The following is a 12,097-nucleotide window of genomic DNA, read 5'->3' as shown; positions in this document are numbered from 1 at the left end:
AGTCAGGAGATGACCATGGGAAACCCTGTGACTGCTCTTTGGTGTTGTGCTCTCTGTGTTCAGAGCTGTTGGTGTCTGCATTTCCATTATAAATAAGCTGTTCTGCAACTCATCTGAAATTTATTAAAAGAATCACATTAATACTTTAATTTTGGGTCATACATAAAACATAAACTAGCACAACAAACAGTAGTAAGGAAACAATGGCACAGTCTCCATGTTGTATTTAGAACCTGAATAACAGTGACTGTTTTGCTTGTGTTTCACATTAATGTCTCAACATTGCACGAATATAAAATAATTTTATGTGAAAATTGCATTGCAAGGCTGATGCAAATAAACGACAGGAGCAGTGCATTGTCTGCCATCTTTTTCAGGATCAGATAATGTGATGGTGACCAAAACTCTTTGAGTATTCACCTGTGCATGTCCTGACCCCCAGCTCCCTTTCCTCTGATATGCTTTGTCCCAAATTAAACTCACCAGATGGAAATTGCTGGAGGAATTCTGTTTGCTCACACAATTAATTACATCCAGAGATGGTGGAGCTGAGATGTTTGCATTGATTTTGGAGCACATCAGCCTTCAATATTCTGCAAGGCCAAAGACTCCAAATCTGTAGATTTCCAGCTGAATCTGCTGATATTAGAACCCTGTAGGTACTAGAATCCATTGTATTAGATGGTAAAGTTGTTACTTAAAAAACTTTCTTGGCAATATTTAGATATTAATTTGGCAATAAATCTGATCATAATCATCCTAATAATAATCACTGTGTCCTACTTCTTGTGCCTGGCCAAGACCCTTATATTACTCCACACAGATACATTGATTTTAAACCCCTGTTTTGTTGTTTCAAGGCCCAGCATTTGCACATTGTCATGAATCCAAGTTCTTGTTACCTTGCTGTTAACAAATTACTTATGTATTTTGACAAACAATTTCCTGGAACATTAGCCAAAAATAATATTTTCATAGATAGCATTCATGAGAGAGATGTTTTTCTTATTAATATATTAACTTTACTAAACTGGTTGTGTATTACCTGCTGAAATCTCAGTATGGAAATTGAGAGAATTGTCCTTTCACTTGTAATCAAAGTACCATTTTGCCAAAATGTGAAACTTTTTTTTTTTTTTTTTTAATATGGTGAAGAAATATTTTCACAGATGTTCACAGAAAGAGTAATGGATTTACCTTGTGAGCCATTATATTTGCTTTTTGACAGTATCCAAGTTACTTATCCCCTTATTAGCATGCTTTCTGAACAGCATGCTAAAGACTCTTCTGAGAGTATCATTGACCTTGTGAAAATAAACCCATGGGTGAGAAGTTCCATTGAGAAATGACAGTTTGAGAGGCAGCTAAATATATATATTTTTTAGTTTTGTTTCTTTTTGAACAAAGAGAAAGTAAGCCTGATAGAAGAAGTGTCTGAGCAATGGTCTCAGGCACAGGTGGGATTTTTGGGATGTCCTGTGCAGGGCCAGCAGCTGGGTTCAGTAATGCTAGTGGGTCCCTTCTGACTTGAAGTGCTCTGTGATCTATGAGAAGTATTTAAAAAAAAAAAAAAAGTAAAGTTTGGTTTTGCAGGGTTGGAACATTCAGCAAGCTGACACTAAGGCCATCCATCCACCAGGCTGCTGCTGGTTTGAGAATGCACTGATTACCAGAGCAGAGCCCATGCCAAACCTACAGCATGGCTCTTTAAACCTTAATCTGGAGCCCATCCCTGCCTGTGGAACAATTTGGCAAAGATCACAGATTTTCTCATGTCCCTGCCTGGTCAGTGAGTTTTGCACTTTCCAGTGAGAAGGTTTTTGCTGCTGGCTGACTTGCTGGGATCATGAGGGTTTCAGTGAAGCTTTCACAGCAAACACAGGAATTCAGGATGCAGCAATAATAGAGAAGTGATGGTTGATAATCTTAATGTGCAGAGTGGACTTAGTCTGCCCTGCCCATTAAATACTGTCTCTTGATGTAGTTCATTAACTGGATGCCTGGCTGGGGAATGGAGAATACATTTTTAGTTTCTTAAATTACACTGTGCTTTCTGCACTGCTTCCTTTGCTGGTGCAGTGACTTTGCCTCCCCTACTAACATTTTGTCTACTTTGTTAGCAGTTTATTCCTGACTCAAAGTATTTAGAAGAATCCCCAAGATAAAATGCTCAGCTATAGCTTCAAACTTCCCTCATGTTTTGGCTTTATATTGCCTAAAACTCTTATGAGGAGCACAGAAATAATGTAGAATTCCCCCAAAGGTGAGTTGTACCTTAATATTTACTTCAGTTATTTATGGTAATAGTACCACTTTCCTTTTGTTTTGTTTCCAAGAGGCTAGCTTTAATATTTCAGAACTGCTGGACGAAAAAATCAATTTACGTCTCATGGTGATGTAAGTTACAGAAAAATAAAATGTAAGATGAGAAGAAGAAACCCAGGCGGATGTTGCAAGGTTTTATGTATACCAAATCAGGAAATTCACTGCTTCTGGGGTAAAAGTAAATACATTTCTACATGCTGAGACAGCAGCAGAAATCTGGATGGTGAAACACCTGGTTTTTGATCACACAGGTCAGACCAAGCTTCTTCTTTCAAATAAGGTGTATTTATAGCCCTTAAACATAAGAATAGTATAGCACATTTATTGATGTCTTTCTGATTCCCTTATCATCAGAGTCATATTTCGTCCTTTGAGACTCTGTTAGTGAACAAAATAAGACTTCATAAAATCTTTTATATTAAGTGCATGTTTTTCATGTAACAACAATTTATGGCCTCCATCTTTCAGGTCTAAGTTAATGCAGTTATTGTGGGTAACCAGAATAATTTTTCAATAAAAATTGGCATATCAAAGACCAGTGATACCATTTAAAAAGTCTTAAAGGAGGCAAAGCTTGCCTTGCCATTTGATGGGAGCAGAACATGGATTTAGAAGCAGCTGATGGTGGGTTATACTTGATTTTCCATTTAATCAGCTTGTACTGAAAAAAGAAAAAAAAAAAAAGACAAGCACAAAGAAATCCAAGCAATTAGAGAAACAGCTTGCAGTCTTACCAAGAAATCCGGTTCTTTAATGCTTTTCTCAAAGGGTGATCTTTCCCTAAATATATCCATAATTATCATCTTTCATGTACTTTATGCTGCTACAGACTGTCAAGAAAAGTGTTGTATTTTTTTCCTGTGCACAGTGCCACTATGAATGAGCTAATCTGCTTGATGTCAGCAGCTATCAGGGCCTCCTTCTACACTGAAAAAGGAACCAAGTTGTTTTCCAAGGTCCTCTTCACTGCCTATTTTACCTGATCAAAGAAAAGTGCCCTTTGGGTCTTGCTGTAACAGTGTGTCCTCTCAAGTAATCTCAGATACAGAAATCTCCAACTTCAAGGTTTCCTTGCTGCCTAAAGCACTTTTATTGGTACTTAACCTAAACAAGTTCACATGGGCTGTGTAATTCCTGTGTTACTGGTTATGTATATCAAGTTACTGATATAAAAGTGTCTGGTTTCAAGGAAAATTAACAACTCTGCATGAAGCAGAAAGAAGTCAGTGGCACAATTGCCCGAAAATAGATAAATTAGTTACATACTATTACTTCTTAAACATTCACAAATTTTACTTTAATTTCTGTGAAAATTTAATTGCTTATTGCAAATGCTTATTCAGAAATTAAACTGGTACCTGCACTCTAGACTGGGTATTTTAAAAATGTGAGAAGAATCCAGCCAAAGCCACTTGAGATCCTGACAGAACATTAGGAAATGTTCTGGAGGAGCCTGGGAGAAATGGGGTGACTGCAGAATGCTGGTGGTGCCATCATGGAGTGCACAGAATCATGAGAATTTACATTTTTGATTCATACCTCATGTCACCAAAAAATAAGCTGAAAAAATCCCTTTAATTTCTGAAGTGGTTAGGTTACTATAAAAAGAAGTAAAAGGGATTTGAGGACTCTCTTTAAGGGCATAATTTGTAATGATGCTTTACTGGCTATTAGGATTACAAATCTAATTAAAATACTTAAATATGGCATATGCAAATTATTAGTGAGGCTTGAGAATGTCAGATAACAATGCAACTGACTGAAATAGTGGGCACAAGAGAATTCTGTATGCTATGAAGAGGAGTGGGGATGGAATTTAGCAGATACCCTTTTGACCTGTACATGTTGGAGTTAGGGTAAAAGACATTTTTTCTCAGGTGTTTTTTTATTTTTCTGCATGTCTTTAATCAGTATTTTGCTGCTGAACTTGGCAGGCATTCTCTTTATTTCAGAACATAGAAAGCGAGTCACATAGAAATGGGAAACCAGTGTTATCCTTCAAGCTTTTTTTTTCTAATTTATTTTTCCCCATGTTTTTTTAAATATTTGTTTAACCTGGAGTGTAGTGTTCTTGCAGAGGCTCAAAGCAGTGATATTGATTAATTACAAAGGAGGCTATTTGGGTAGTGTTCCATTCTGCCTTGGAGCAGGAAGCTCTGGAAACCTCTTGAGGAAGTGTTGGGGATAAGTGGTGTGGAGAAAAGAAAAACAAAGAAAAGATTTTGTTGTTGCTTATCTCAGCTGAACTGAGGCTCTGTAACTTCTGAGATTTGTTTTTTTCCTCCAAGTCCTCTTGGCATTTGGCTGTACCTGCAGAAAGAACAGTGCAGGCCTTGTAGAGGACTCATTAAAGCTTAATCCAAGGAACGCTCTCATTACCCAGAATTCTAAAGAAAGCTCCTGCCAGTGACGATATTTCTCCAGGACTGTTCATCATGCCTGGAAAACCTTGGCTCTGAAGCAGAGCTGTCCTAAACACTTGGGTTCAGCTCATACTTTCAGCTATGGAGTTCCTCAATGCTGTTTTTTTATTCCCCTTTGCTGAGAGCCCTTGCTTTTCAACAGAGGAGAAATTGCTCTTCGCTTGGAAGTGCTGCGGTAAATTTGGGCTTCGGTGTTTGCTTTGTTCTCCCCTGTGCTGCATCTGGGCTGTAATTGCCTACATTCTGTTTTTGTTCAGGCTTTCCATTATTCATTAATACCTTGTTTACTCTGCAATGACTCTTTTAGGGTCCTCTGTGCTTCTGGGATGCATTTGCCAGCACAATGACGGTTGTTGACATTTTGTAAGAGTGTTCCACATGGATTTTTGTCATCTTCGGTTGCCTAAGAAGGTTATCTGCTAATTCAGTTAAGCTCCAAAAGAAGAAGATCTTGGATCAAATCAGGCATGGGAGTATGAGATGATTTCTGGGTTCCTGGCATGTTACCTTTACTTCACAATTATTAATTTTACTTTGCTTGTGGAGGAGCAGGAATCTTAGAGTAATCAGGGATTATAAAATGATGACAAGTGTGTAACTGGAGACAGTAGTATATCCTGTGATGAGGTGCTTGAGTCAATCTGAGATTTATATTTCCTGTTATCTTTTTACCAGTGATTTTTTTCCTTTTTTACAAAGGAGAGCCTTAAAAATTCATCCCAAAATGAGAAAGAGAAGAAGGGGATATGAATTAGTGATGGGCAATAACATATGAATTTTTCACAATATTTGTGGAACACTGTTCAAAGAGTTTTTATAAATATTGCAATACTGGTAAAACTTTAGTGGGAAGTAATCCATGGGCTTTCAGAAGGCTGTGACATGGAAATATTTCCCCTCAGCCTTCTGTTTGCTGGGTTTTATTTCAAATTTAGTGAGTGTCATTCACTTTCATATGTGTATTTATGTTTTATTATGTTTCCTGGTACCTGTGGTAGTACCTATAGTCCTGGAAGTGCAGTTGTTTTTACAGTTCCCTTTCTTTTTGGGTAAAGGGTCTCCTGTCATTTTCACACTTGTAGAATATGGTGAAAATGGTATGACTCCTGAAGTGAACCCACTTCCCCCTGTTCAAATGTGTGGTTAACAACCAGCTCCCTGTCTTTGGAACAAACCAAATGCAAACAGAGCAATAAACTCAAAATAGCAGCTCTGGCTCCGAACGCCCACGAGTGAAGAACAGCTTTGCATTGTTACATAGCTACAGGGACATTATTTTCTCATCTTTCATCTCATTTTCTTTCCATCTGCAGATTAAACATCTGCCAGTTGCTATTGAAATGACATGGGTAATATCCTGGCTCTCGAAATCAAAATTCCCATTAACTACCGTGGGACCAGAAAAGCTGTCGCTCTGCAAGTGCATCTCCCCTCTCCCTGTGCTCTCTCCTCCCTGCTTCAGCACATTTCCCATTCCACTGTCGCTTCCTTCCAGACAGTTAATATCCTTTTCCCCTCTGATTGATTGATTTACCTCAATCAATGTTAATTTTACTTCCTTCACAAGCTCAGATGTGCTCCTTATCTGCGCTTTTCACTTTCTCAACGTTATCTGTGCTCCGTGTGTGAGAAAGAGGAAGAAGGGATTAAAGAGAGGCTGAGAGAAGGAAGAGGAAAGAGCACAGTAAAGGCTGTTTCCCTTTCCCTGCTGTTTGAACTTTCCAGGCTCATAAGGCTGTGGTTGGTTTGCAAAATCAGAGCTTCCTCACCTAAAAAAGCAGATTTTTTTCACAAAAAGAACATATGTAGCATTGCAAGCACACATGAAACAGCAGAACCCTCTGAAGAAAACAGTCATTTTGGTACTATCAATCAAAGCCAGCACGAGATAAATTTCCATAATAAATGAACTTTTATAAATAATTCTTGCCTGATGTTATGTTTGATTAGGTGACGACAGCAGAATGATGCATTCTCAGCCTGAGAACTGTGATCCTGCAGAATGCCTCAAGAAATGGGGAAATTCAATTTGAAACATGGATTTGGAAACTCTCCAATCATTTAAGTTCTGAGAACCCGACTGACACAGTGTATTTCTGAGGGGCTGCAGAGATTTATCAGTTAGGGACAGATGAGATCAGTCTTTCCAAGTGGATGCCTCAGAAACGTGTGTGATAGAATACTGCTGTGATTAAAGCATCCAGGGACATAATCACCTAACCAACTTCTAAAAATTTATCACAGATGGTTTAAAGTCAAGAGGGATTCCTATCTTGTCTATTTATATTCATGTCTCATTCAGACATCTCTCAGAAGCATTAGGATATTTTAGCAAAAACTGCTGTGTGATTAAAAGCAATAAGTTGCACTATTTTTTGTGGCTTTTTTTTTTTTTTAAAGATATGAAATTCAATGAAGCTTTCAACAGACTTGCAGCATGCTACCACACTGTGTGGGATGCTTCACTTTTTAAACTTGAGGAGGAAGCTCAGTTTAGGATTGAAATGGAGATTGTTTCTCTGTGTAAGATTTTCAAATGTCAGGTGTGAAAGCAAAGTTAGTGAGGTCAGTTACATCTCATTTCCATAGGTTATTCCTGGCAGTACTAACAGAATCTGGTCATTTCCAGAGGTCTGGAAAGCAGACAGTTTCCTAAACCTTAAACCTTTGTGTGCCTAAAATTACATTTTCCTTACACAAGGTGCCTCCCTTTTAAGATTTCTTGGGAAGGATGCAACCAATTTTACATTCTCAGAAGCAGGAAGAGGAGAGGAATTCCTTGCTGGTTGTGTGCCAGCAATTTCAGTTCCTTTGTGTTCCCTGATAAAAGGGATCAAGCTGCTGTGGAATTCCAACCTTAGCATGCATCAGCACTACTACTGCTCTGTATGCTGCCTGATGTACAGTCCCACGTCAAAATGTCATGTATATCTGATAAAGAGAAATAACTTGTACTACAGAGGGTTTTCACCAGTTTTTTTAGTGGAAAAATGAAATATTTACATATATTAGCTGGAGGTTTTATAAATGGGTGGGGCAACCTGAACCTTAATGAAATCCATGAGTGGCAGGTGGCAGACTGAGCTGGGGAAGGGCAGCACTGAGCAGAAGAGATGTTCTCAGAGCTTTCTCCTGGTTGCTAAGGAAACTGTTCCTTTTCTGCGTGTTCAAAGAGTCATTCCTAGCTAGACTGGCATCAAGATATTTGCTGGCAGATGTGCCATCATTTTCAGCTTATCTCCATCTGTGTTTGCTCTCTTGTAAGGGGAAAAGGAAAAAGGGAAAGAAAGCATACAACAAAATTTACTTGGTTTTCTTAGACACGTGTGTTTTTTCATGGGATGTGATCTCAATGTAGGGAAACTTTGCTGCTGCTTCAGTGGGACCTGTCTGCAGTTGCCATAGTCTATTTTACCTCTGTTTAACCTATCTTCTACTATTTATTGCATCCTATTAAGAGATAAATTACTGGCAACAGTGATGCCACATAAAAATTGAGTCTTAAGCAAGATCTCCCCTTTATGCAAGCATGAAAGCTCTCTCTGCATGCAAGCGACCTAGTCAGCAACTTGCAGTAAAACATGTGTCCATCAATTTATGCCACACTGGAAAGATTTCTGGGGGCCCAGCCTGTCAAAGTTAAAGTTTTATGATGGAATTATCTGTATCTCTTGTCAGCCACCAAGGCCACGACCACTAAAGAACTGCAGAATGAGGACTGTGTGGTTGCAGTGCCCAAACTGATGTCCTGCTAGTGCTGCATTTGCTCTTTTCAGGTCAGCTCACATTTTTCACAGTAGGCTGCCTGGGTGATATTTGCTTTCCTCCTTGTGCTTATTCTTAAAAGGTCTGTTTGTCTCAATATTTGAAAAGGAGGTACATAAAATAACCGGGGTTATGTATTTTGCCCTTCATACTGAAAATGTACCTTATAAATGCAGTGATTGGCAGGGGGTAGTGGTTTTCTGAGGATTTTGTGCCTACTGCTGGACCCTCTGAGGTAAATGGCAACACTCCAGTGCACAGTATTTGGCATTCAGCTACATTCAAATGTTGGTATTTTTGGCTGGGGTTTTATTAGGGAGAAACCTCAGCTGGGCCTCTCTGAAAATCTCAGCCTTTATGAATATTATTGAATATTTCTTTCATTATTTTAAGCAATAAAGAAGACATCAACTTGCTAACAGAAATGTGGACATTTTCCAGCAACTCCTGATCCTTGGTTTCCCCTGCAACAGCTGTCAGAGCTGAGTCTGTGGTTTCAAACAGTCCCAAACTGGTCTTCTTTCCATATGCTTGTGTGCAGTCATGTCCCTATGAATGCTTACTTAGTGTCCTGAATGGAGCTACATATGTTAGAAAAACAAGTTTTTAATATGTGTTGCTTACGCAGAGAATTTATACACCATCAGGAATTTTTTTTAGGTGTGTGCTACTGGCAAGAAACAGTGAGTGGTGAAGCCAAGCATTTCCTGAAAATGCAAATACCTCAGATGAAGCTTTCTGGGAAGGCCTTTCAGGGCTGTAGAGGGATAAACCAGAAAGGTTTGGCTCAGAAATGTGTGCTACCCCTGGCCCAGTGATTCAGGCTGAGATGGGAGAAACTTGCAGTCCTTGTAGTGTTCTGATGACAGCAGGAGATGAGCAGCAGCTCCCCAAAATGTGCTCACCTCACTGCTGAGCTGAAGACAGTCTCCTGATGGATCTCTCTGACAATGAGGGTTTCTGAACAGCCATTAGCTCTAAAATGGTGATTTTTAGTGTCTTGATGCTTATGCTAACAGTAATAACTCTGAGCCAGGTTTAGTGTGAGTTTAGCCCTGAGCACCACCTGCCCCTTGGCCCTGTGGACGCAGCAGAGTCCCTGCTGAAGTCTTCTCAACTCACCATGAAATCAGGGCCACTTCAGCAGAGCACACTGAAGAGCAGCTCCCAGAAAAGCTCCTAGGAGACTTCCCAAATTTAAGAGTGTGCAATCCTTTTTGTTTCTAATTCTGTGAAAGCAGTCAGCTGAAAACAGATGTTCCACTTTGCTGATTCCTGCCATTTTATAGTTCTCTTTTGTCTTAACAGGGAAATCCTCATTTTGTTGTAGGATTTACACACAGAAGAAAACTCAGAAGTGGAAAGAGATAGGAACTAAAATACTGGGGCTAGGAGGTAGAGTTATTAGTGTTTCTATTTTGGCAGTTCAGTTGCACTTCTGCATGGCTGGCAATTTTGTAAGTAGTCAAAGGTGGGAGCATTTCTCATCCCCTAGGTCTAACTTTATGGACTCTTCACATCCTGACTACAAACTTCCTGGGCATCTAATCCTTGCTGCTGATTTTCTTCCACCCTTTCAACATAAGGAAATCTAGATGCCTGCCTAGGGAGAGACAGAGTGCACAAAATCCATGATGTGCCCAAATTTTTCAGCATCAGTGGTTTGGACATCAAACCTCCCTGGCAGCACCTCTGGAACCCTTAACTTTTGGTCTGTGCTTTGTCAAGATCAGGATGCATAACTCAAGTTTAAGACAGTGTCAGACCAGTTATAGACACTGCAATAACTAACCCTGAAGTCCATTTATGGATTTATTGCTAAGACAGTTAGGACTCCTGGAAATGCCACTGCATCTTTCAAATTCATCTAAAATTACATTCCCATGACATTTCATAGATCTGGTAACATTTACAGTGTTATAAAGCATAAAGAACTTTACCTTTGCAAGTATGCAATCTTTCAGAATTGTTTTATGTTACAGACAAAGACATTTTCCTTTTTAAAAAACAAATATATTTTGGGGGCCATGCATTTTCTGGCTTTTATTCTAATGAATCTTCCTAATATTTCGGCTTTGGGGTATTCCACTATGTTTACCAGTGGTGTAGAAGTGTTTATTCACAGTGAGTAGAGCCTACAGTTTGAGTCCTCTTCCACATTGAATCCCTTCATGTGTTAAATAAATGCTACAAAAATGTGGAATCCAGGAGCATCACCTCCTCCTTTGGCAGAGCAGTTGCCAGACCTCCATAATTTATTTGTCAGGCAAGAATATGAGCCAAAATGGGACTTTTTATGGGAGGCCTGATCTGGTTGTCTCAGCCTCAGGGTTGGAGAAATGGTTTCACCAGCACTGAGTTTGCTAATGTACAGCTGTGGTGACTTCAGAAGACACAGAGCCACCATCCTTTTCATTCTCTGAGGAGCTAAACTCTGGTTAAGGATCTAATGTTAATTACTGGAAGGCAACAGAGATTGCCATCTGAAATTTAGTGTTTTGTAATACAAGTACTTGAAAATCCCAGTCAGGAAGAGTATTTTGGTTTCCATCTCATTTCCTCCTCCCGACACTGAAACCTTCTTGATGCTGTTGGCATATTTTATTTGACTGCCTGTTTAATGGTTCCTGTCAGTAATTGGGTGGGGAACACCAGATAATGAAGAGGTGCAACTGCAAAGCAATCTGCAAAGCAAATTATGCAGTGAGATGTCTGTGTGAATGATTATATATTTACGTTTTCCCAGAGCTAATGCTTTATCTGTCTCCTTGTTCTCTCAGTACCTGAGTGCTTCAGTGCTGTTAATAACACCAGAAGTGGAATCCTGTAAATATGTAGAATTGTAGCACTTGAACTTAATAGGACTAATGAACTGCCAAGCCAAACATACTATTGCAGATGGGTTGACAGTGTGCAATTATTTTGCACATTTTTGGGTGGAGATCTCTAACCAGCAGAAGCTGTATAAAAGCTCTAAATTCTATTTGCATGTTCACATTTGGTTAAGTAAGTAAATAAACCTTGTTATCTGTTAATTCAAAGCTAGTAATTTCTCATGTTTGCTCTCCTTTCCTCTGTTTAGTCACTTGCTTGGTTTTATTTAAAATATAGATTTTTGAAATCCCAGGGGGAGACACTTTGTTTGTAAATGCATAACAGAAAGGGACTCTTTCTTTTGAAGCAAAGATTTGGCTGACTCAAAAGCAGAGGTGGAGGAGTCCAAATTGCCTCAATGTAACTTCAATTTCTTTTTATTTTTGTATTCGTACTATTTCACACAGCATAGAGAACATGTATAGGGGAATATAATCAGAGAGTGACAAACCATCTGGATTTTAGGGTCAAGAATCACTTCTACTGTTTACACACCAGGGACAGCAACTTTGCTCCTTCTTGAATCCCAACAAGAGTATAGCAAGATTTTAAATGAGATCTCATGGAAGCACTGTGGAATGAAAAAAAGGAAAGAGACAGTTTTGTGTAAAGCAGAAAATAAGTGCAGACTGGATGAGTTTTAGGGAGTAAGAGAGAACTGAGATGTATCTTGGTGTGTGTGGGACAAGGACTCCCAGCTGCAGCTCCAG

The 12,097-nt window shown here is 39.2% G+C and overlaps 2 long non-coding RNA genes across 2 annotated transcripts in view; both read left to right on the top strand.

Annotated features, from left to right (window-relative positions):
• Positions 1–6,165, top strand: part of LOC146424223 (uncharacterized) — a 68,008-nt gene extending 61,843 nt beyond the window's left edge. Inside the window, exon 10 of the long non-coding RNA XR_014846756.1 lies at positions 6,062–6,165. This is a non-coding gene — a long non-coding RNA (uncharacterized LOC146424223). The remainder of the gene's footprint in view (positions 1–6,061) is intronic.
• Positions 6,166–6,704: 539 nt separating this feature from the next.
• Positions 6,705–11,461, top strand: LOC146424222 (uncharacterized). The gene is made up of 3 exons (XR_014846747.1): positions 6,705–6,838; positions 9,844–9,908; positions 11,294–11,461. It is a non-coding gene; the product is annotated as an uncharacterized LOC146424222 (long non-coding RNA).
• Positions 11,462–12,097: the final 636 nt, after the last annotated feature.

The sequence above is a fragment of the Lichenostomus cassidix genome, chromosome Z, assembly GCF_008360975.1.
Source record: "Lichenostomus cassidix isolate B80296 chromosome Z, HeHo_3.0, whole genome shotgun sequence".
Classification (NCBI taxonomy): domain Eukaryota; kingdom Metazoa; phylum Chordata; class Aves; order Passeriformes; family Meliphagidae; genus Lichenostomus; species Lichenostomus cassidix.
The sequence above is the reverse complement of the archived record's forward strand: the minus strand, read 5'-3'. Positions and strand labels throughout refer to the sequence as shown.